The sequence below is a fragment of the Cibotium barometz genome, chromosome 57, assembly GCF_041138505.1.
Source record: "Cibotium barometz isolate CiBa-2024 chromosome 57, ASM4113850v1, whole genome shotgun sequence".
Lineage (NCBI taxonomy): Eukaryota > Viridiplantae > Streptophyta > Polypodiopsida > Cyatheales > Cibotiaceae > Cibotium > Cibotium barometz.
The window spans coordinates 2,857,506-2,866,816 of NC_141102.1; positions in this window are offsets into that span (position 1 = coordinate 2,857,506).

Below are 9,311 nucleotides of genomic sequence, written 5' to 3' on the forward strand. Positions count from 1 at the left end.
GTCATAAATGAATGTGATGTAGTACCTGCTTCCATTAATGGATTGGGTTTGTATAGGACCCCAAATATCACTATACACAATCTCTAAAGGTCTTGTACTCATTTTCCCTTCCTTGGAAAATGGCAATCTTTCTTGCTTCCCAAACTGACATGTATCACACACGTGAACTTCTATCATACTTGAATCTTAGCCAATAAACCACCAACTATGCCTTTTGTTTGCATAGCTTTCAGCTTTTGTATGTTCACATGACCAATCCTCTTCTACACACATCAATGTCCTACACAATGTCATGACTATATGAAAACATGATTGACTTCAATTCCGGAATACTTGCATTCAAAGTAAGCAATCCTCCTTCCTTTTGACCCTTTACAATGAGCTTACATCCATTCTTAAAGTCTTCCACAAAACAATCGAGCTCATTAAATCTCACTTGTAGCTACCATTATCTAATCACCGATGCCAAATTCTTAGTGATAGATGGCACATATAACATTTCAAACATGGTCTTCACTCTACCATCATGCATCCTCAATGGCACACTCCTAATATGAGTAATAGGATGTTGTTTATCATCCCTTTGTAAAAACATAACCTTGTGACTATGTAGGTGACATCCTATTAAACCACTCTCCATGGTAAGTCATGTGGTTTGATGTTCCTGAATCCATATACCATGTTGCCTATAACATGTTTTATAGCAAACAAATTATTTGCACTCCCATCATTGCTAGATGATGCATAATTCCCATGTTGGACTCTTCCACCACATGCATGTCATTTTACTTCTTGTTATAATTTCTCTCCATATTACCAATCTTGCCACAATAATGACAATCAATCCCATTGCTTTGTTAATCCATATACCATGTCTCATCCACTTTACTTCGTGTAGTCATGCTGCCTGTAACATGTTTTATAGCAAACAAATGATTTAAACTCCCATCATTACTAGATAATACATAATTCCCATGTTGGACTCTTCCACCATGCATGTCATTTTACTTCTTGTAATAATCTCTCACCATATGACCAATCTTGCCACAATAATGACAATCAATCCCATTGCTTTATTATTGTTGAGGTAACCAATGATCTTGTCCTCTAGAGCTAGATCTCTCTCCCTACCTTGGGAAAAGGATCCTCTACCACATCATGTACCATATGAAGGCTAGTATAGTGGTCTATCTAACCAAATATGTCCACATGTCCATGCTCTACATCCACTTGTGTGTAGAATGTTTGGTTCCTTGCATGCCCAGTGCTACTAGATGATGTACCTAATCCAAGCTCAACTCTTCACAAATAAGGCAATGAAACCAACTCCTCAAATTTTGGGGGGCACCACCTCTCACTCTGATAGAGGTGTCGAATGACTTGTACTCCTTACCCAAGCCATTTAATGTATTAGCCATGAGATCACTATCATCCATAATAGGTGCATCTGCACATCCCTTGATCTCTTGCACATAATCATGAATGCTCTTGTTATTCCAAGTTATGTTATGCATCTTTTACTAAAATTGAATCTTCCTTGCGTGTGTATTGGTGTTATATAATTTCACCAAAGTATCCCATGCATCCTTGCGATTATCCACATCCTATATATGACATAGCATAATGTCTATCACACACATATAGAGAAGTAATACAACACTTTGTATGCTCTTCCCTTCCAAGTTCTATGTCCTTGAAGTTGTGCTTGTGTTGGATTTGTTGCGAAGGAGCCACGGCTCTTGCTCATCACCTATCACCAAGCTTCAATAGCCTTTTCCTTTCAAGAAATTTTGCATATGATAATTTCATATTTGGAAGTTATTGCAGTCAAGCTTTTCACCCACAATTTTTAGTATCAGACCATTACCCATGCTGCCAAATACAATGCTTTAATAAGCACACTCAACTAACCAATGCAATATAATGTCAACCCTGCTAATACATATACATGCACAAATCATGTTAATGTAGTGTTAACACCACTTGTACATTCACTTTCTTAATGCAAAAACATTCAAGAAACCATTCTCAAATCATATACATGTCCACATTACACTCCCATATGATCATTTTCTCCATACATATAGTTTAAGTAGGCAGTAGAAGCCCAAAAATTTGTTTTGCCGAATTTCTATAGGCTCCAAATCAACCCTCTTATAATAGCCTGTAAATTAGCTTCTCATGTAGCAATAACAAATGCTTTTACCAATCACAATACATATATACTAATTTGTCAAGTTCAACCTGCAACATCAAGCTTCAACCAATTTAATCAGTGCAGCCATGGGATAGTTCGCACTAAGGCCATTGTGCAGTTAAGGATTATTTTACCTAATGATATCCACATCTCATAGAACATAAGGTTTCTTCCCACTCCAATATCTAATAGAGCAAGCTTGTTTGTAGTGGTAGGGAAGTCAAAACAAAGCCTTGTGAGCTTCATATCTTCTTTTCCATTGTCAATGTTTATCTTAGCCATGTGGACAGGTAGAATACCTCTCCTCAATTTAGCTTTCTCCTCACGAGCTTTGGCTTCTCATCGAGCATGTTTCTTCCTTTCTATTTCTTTCTTTTTGGTGTCCTTAGCTAGGTGGATGGCTTCAAGCTAGAGAGGTCATAGAACTTCTTCCTAAGTTTACTCACGTTCAAGAATCCTTCCATTTGGACTCCATCTAATGTTTCTATGCGGACAGCTCCTCATTATTGGGATTTTGCTTGAAAAAATGTCAACCATTGTGAGGTGTTCCTGGTGTTAAATTGGAGTCAAAGCAGAGGATATAATTATGGAAGCTCGTTATATAGGTGCCAGAAAGTTCCAAGAAGTTCTAGGGTTCTCCAGGCGATGGGTCACACCAAGGGCCAAGCTTGCACCCGCCCATGGAGAAGTGGCACAAAGGAGGCAATACTGGTGGTGGCGGGTGCATGGGTTTATGGTGTTGTAGGGTCAAAAAATGGGGGATGGGTAAGACGAGGACGGGGCAAGGAGCTATAATAGGCACAAAGATCCAATCGCACGATGCTGGATAGGAGAGAGTGTGGCACACGCACGTGGGCATCAATTTTTTCCCTTTTTGCACGTAAGTGAAGGGCTACGTAGGGGGTGCATAAGCGAGGTGTTTCTTAAAGCTAAATTTTGAAAAAAAAAATTACAAGCAAGTGGAAGGGCCTATAGGGTAGGTGGGTTTTTTAAAGCTAAATTTTAAAAAATAAAAAAAGGAAGAAATAATATTTTTTTGTTTTAAAGTGAGAAAAAAGAAAAAAAATATTTTAGTTTATTTATTATTAAATGATTAAAAGAAAAGGAGGATTTTTTAAATAATTGGATAAGATTAAAGCAATAAAGGATCCAAATTTTCTTTATTTTTTATTTTTTTAAAGGGAAAAATAAAGCACTAAGCTAGGAGTAATATAAGGAAACAAGAAAGCACTAAGAAGGGGGGGAGGGGGATTCCTTTTTTAAAATTAAAGAAGGATTAAAAAAAAGGAAGAAGAATAAAATAAAAAGAAGGATAAAGAAGTAAAAAAGAATAGAAATTATAAATAAAAAATGTAAAAAAGAGGAAGAAGAAAAAGAAAATAAATGTGTAAAGGTGTAGAGGGGTGTGATACACATGTGTGTGCATGTGTGCAAGTGACTGTCATGCACGTGCAAGTATATGTGCACACATGCTAATGGGAGTGCATATGCACATGGGGCCAAGGTTGTGCTAATGTGTAAGGGTGTATGCACGCGCACGAAGGTGAGAGTATGCATGTACATGTATATATGCAGTGCAAAAGGATATAGTGCATGTGTGCATGCACAAAGGTGGATGCAGGTGGATGAGGGTGTATACGTGTGGAGGTGGGATGCACATGCATGCGAATGTAATGTGTGTGTAAAGATGTCTACTTATTCATGTGCAATGATTGTGCGTGCTTATTTTTAGTTATTTTTTAATGAATCTTGATATGTTTTTGGGTTTTTTTACGTTTTAATCATTCCCAATAAAGGTAGTAACTGTACATGTGAGTGGTGGGCCGCATGGGGGGAGGAGATACATTACATATATACACATGGGGTATTAGGGTTAGGTCTTACCATGTGTGTGCTTAGTGGGGAAGGGAGAGCATCATTGGCCCATTCACGATAAAAGCAACACCATTGTTGGTTGGCTTTATTACTAGTGTGCTCGATTGAGCTGCGTCTTTCTAATTCTAGCTTGTGAGTTGGTGTTAGTGGCAAGGCACCAACACACAAGTGTTATAAGGTCATAGTGATCTTTTTGAGCCCTAGGATTGCTCGGTGGTACCACAAAAGAATGTGCATGGTTCTCTTTAGGGTTTAGCACTATGGGTGGCTCTTCTTCGATGGGAACAAGGATATGTAGTGCTAATAGGAATGATACATGGGCACAGTGATGCCCATGTATCATTCGATGGGTGGCTCTTCTTCGATGGGAACAAGGATATGTAGTGCTAATAGGAATGATACATGGGCACAGTGATGCCTCTTGTTGCTCAGAGTCCATGGGCTCTTTTGACTTTTTTGAAGGTGGTGTCGGTAAGAGTAGATGCGGAAGCTGCTACCCTCCGCACTCACTTGGATTTGAAGTCTGAGGGTGCATTTTTGCAAGGGTTTGGGGCACGGGTTGCTTTGATCTCGGTACCTAGATGTGGGGGTCTCCTTTATAGAATCCTTCTGCTTCTAGCAATTATGTTGAGATCTAATGAAGCATCAACTTAGGTGGTGCTAGATATTAAGGTCGTTGCTTCGATTTTTATTGGCTTTTGGGATTGTGGAAACGACAAGGTTTTGGGGACCCACGTGGATGGGTTCCCGTCTAGTAGTTTGATGAGGATCTAATGGGCTCGAGGTCTAGGAAAAACTCTATTGCTAAGGGTTCTCGCTTGGCAGGTCTCTGCTCATGGTTAGGCTTTAGGCCAAATGGACATTGTACTTTCCTTGGCTAGCCAAAGTACTCTTGGATACCCATTCTTATTTCTTTTTTGGTGACCTCCTTGAAGGGTTATAGAGGTTGAGATTTATGGGGTGGTCTTCATCTTTGTTAGTAAGGTATAGGATCTCCATAATGGTTTAAGGGGGCGATCGACACACGGCAAGGTGATAGTGTTATGTAGTGTTAGAGGTTAGCTAAGAAGGTTGCTCGTAAGTGGAGAGGATGAGGCTTGGGATGTTGATAAGTTTCAGGTGCCTTCATCCACCAGGGGTACGGTAACCATTCGAAGGGAAGCTCGAGCATTGTGGTCCTGACAATGTAATTTGTGGCTACGATGATCCATCCCCTCCCAAGGATGATTCTCTCTTGCAATGTATGTGTGGGGGTACATAAAACTTGCACGACAAAGGTTTAGATCCAATTAGAAACTCTACTTCAAAACAATTGACAATCATAGATTGGGAATTATTTATCATGGTAATGGTTGTTGTGGATGTTGCGGAGGGGTGCGTGGCCTAATAAAACATACACATAAATACTACACAGCTATCAACAGACACTTATGTAGAGTTGTTTAAATCAAGAGCTTACCTTAGCCTTATCAAAGCATATGTAACTTCCCATTATGGGTGCGCTAACTCCTTTATCTCACTTCCTCACTCTATTTTATCACACTAAAATACTCCTTGCCAAAGGGGTAAAGGAAGAGCTCTCATTGCCTAGATTGAGGCAAGAAGATACGGTCCTTTGCTATGGTTCTCTCTCATATAAAAAGCATGGGAAGAAGAAGCTAGTCGAAGAGGGAAACCTAAAAATCAAACCTATTCAAGTATGCATGAATCTAGCAAGCATGAGTTTAAAATAATTCAAGCAAGCAAGATGAGGGAAGAAGGAGAGCTCACAAGAAAACTATTGCAAGGGAATGATTGTGCATTTCTTATTGCCAAAAATGACTTATATATACAAGAGATTAGTTTTCACACTAGGTTGACTAAAATTAAAAATGGTCCACCCTCTATCGCTATTGCCTACAAGGAAATGATTGTCCTTTGCTTATTATAAAAAATGACTTATATGCAAGCGACTAGTTTTCACACTAGGTTGACTAAAATTAAAAATGGTCCACCCTCTATCGCTATTGCCTACAAGGAAATGATTGTCCTTTGCTTAGTATAAAAAATGACTTATATGCAAGCGACTAGTTTTCACACCAAGCCAACGACCAAACTTAAAAATGTTCTGACCTCTATCACCATTATAAGGGAATTATTGTTCATTGCTTATTGTCAAAAATGACTTATATACAAGTGACTAGTTTTCACACTAGGCCGACCAAACTTAAAAATGGTATGACCTCTATCACTAGTATTAAGCAACTATATATACTACATCTGTAAACTTTCCTATTAAGTACATGGTAAGGCTACTTTATATGTTCCACCACCGTCTTACAAAAGTAAGTGCTCGTTCATGTAGGTAAGATGGAAAAGCACCTTACGTAGTTTGGGCGTGAACTATGTTAATTAACAGAATGGTTAATAAATGTCAACACTAGAAAACCTTAAGGCCAAACAGAGCCCGAATGGCCAAAATAATAATAGTCACAACCTTTGAGTATACTTTCCGCTTTTGCTTCATCATCAAAGAGTGCTCCTTCCTGAGATATGATAGTGTTGTGCCTACTGTTGCCCCACCACTGTTGTCCTTAACTAGTAGCTACCTATAGAGATTTGCTTTTTGAATCAAAGGTTAAGGGATGGACCATGCCAATGGCATAGGTGTGGAGTTGTCACCAATAGGCTATTAAAAAAGCATTTACTCATCAATGTTCCATCCTTGTATATTATTGTGGGTGACTAATGAGCTCTATTTTGTAAGGCTCCCTATATGAGGAGTACCCGTTATTGGTGAGTAATTGGTACCTAGAAATTCTTAGTTTAGACACTGGCAAATGATGACTTATATAGACTTGACACTCTGCTAAGTAGGATGCATGCTTGTGGGGCTATGTGATCGCATTAGTAAGTGTTGTGGAAAACAAGCCAGACACACTATTCTTGGGTTGTGAGGCTCGTTTCACGGTCCAAATGGTCTCAGATGGCCATGTGAGGTGCACTAAAATCCTATGTGGGAACCTATGAAAAGTTGTTATAATCTAATATGGTCCCAATCAAATGATATGGTTAGTTGGTCATTTGGACCAAGGTGTGGGTTGGCAGACATGGCCCGACCTATGTCCATGCCGACCCTAGGAACTATATATAGACTATTTTGGCCGCCTTTGTTTATCATCGATTCAATTGTGTTCAAGCACTCTTGTAAGCAAAGCCATCTAGAGTTTGTCTAGATCAGTACAAAGCTCCTTGCCTGGAGCACACGAGGAGCATGGGAGTGGCATCCCTATGGCCCACTCGCAAAGTTTCATCGGCATCGGACACCAGACAAGTTTGATGTCCTACCCAGACCTGCTATTTTTCGCATAGGGGTCCCCTTAGGCACTATGCAAAAAAGGGTGGGTGGCTACACACCGTCATGCCCATCCGGGGGTGAAACTTTGGAGTGGAGGTCCCCTTAGGCGCTATGCAAAAAAGGGTGGGTGGCTACACACCGTCATGCCCATCCGATGTTCAACGGGGGCGAAACTTTGGAGTGGAGAGTGGAAACCTAGATCAAGTCCAATCTTGCAAAAACTAATCTTATCACCCAACCACCACAAGGTCCCCTAAACCCGCTCTTTTTTGAATAGGGGGTCTACCCCTTGGACACTATGCAAAAAAGAGCGTTGGCAACACAGCCCGTCATGCCCATCGGCGTTCGATAGGGGAGTGAAACTTTGCAAGCATGGGAGTGGCATCCCTATGGCCCACTCGCAAAGTTTCATCGGCATCGGACACCAGACATGTTTGATGTCCTACCCAAACCTGCTATTTTTTGCATAGGGGTCCCCTTAGGCACTATGCAAAAAGGGTGGGTGGCTACACACCATTACGCCCATTCGGTGTTCAACGGCGGGGGTGAAACTTTGGAGTGGGTCCATGGGGCTATTAACCCCCCACTCGCAAAGTTTCACCCCCAAACGGGTGGGCATGACGGTTATTAACTTTATACTCATCTTTAAGATGTTTAAGTTCCCTCCTCCCTCTAGCCAGCCATTTGACATCCCACAAGTCTTTATAAACAAGAGATGCCACAATTATTAAGCCTTTTGGTAGTAGAGTAATCAATGTTAGCTAGATGGGGATTGAACATATGAGACTACCAAATGGAGTACTCCAATTAGGAATTACCCAAAATTCTCCAACAACTATTTCATAGTAAGTCGAATGCTATCTTTCTAAATCTCAATCAAAAAGGCAACATAAGAAGAAGAAGCCATAATCTTGACAAGGGCATGGGAAAATATTATATCCTTCCAGTCCAAAAGTTTTCACACACCCCTATGCTTAACAAGAGACACCATCACAATCTCTATTAGAATTATAGACCAATCAAAAGATAATGTAATAGTATCCCCCATCATAGTAACAATTCCAGCTTTTGCATGATTCTACATGTTTAAAATGCTTAATCCCCCCATCATTTGAGGCATAGAGATCTTGTCCCAAGTAATCTAGTGTTGGGATTTTTTAATAATCTTGTTTCACCAAAGACAAGCCTTTATGGGATTTAAAATCTTAAGTGAGTAACAATTTTTAAAGTCCACACAAGAGTCCAAGGTTAACAAGATGGAATAATTTTGGTATCAAAAGGGAGAAGCACGAATCCCACTTTTTTTAGTTTACTTTAGAGACAATCGAATCAAAAATCTAGTTGGAGGTGATTCCAACTTCCAATGGATAGCCTAGGTGCTCCTTTGTGCACAACTTGACAACCCTAGCTATGCTGCTCAAAGGACTCATCCTTGGGCAAACTAATAATCTTGGATGTAGTAATGTTGCAGTTAGAGCTAGAGGCTATGGTAAAACATTGAACAATATTCAAAGCCCTCCTAACATTATCACTGTCAGCCTAATTTAATTATCCCATATATGATTCCCTTTTCAAGTCCCCCTTCTCCGAAAGCCTTAGCAACAATCTTGGTAACTTGGTATTTGAGCTTCTCCTAGAACTCAATAAAGAATTCTACTAATACTACTAGTAGCCCAACCCATCCAAGAGTTTTATCCTTACCCATAAGGTTTAAGGTAGCATTCATGTTCCATAGGTCTTTCTACCCACCGAACTTGACCATGGGACACCATCTGTATTACCCTTTATAACATGACACTTTTACCCTAGAGCCTATCTTGTGACTTATATTTGTGCGTACTTAATGTGTCAAATCAAGATGTCCAAATGACTTCCATGTGTCAAATCTCATCATATTCAGCT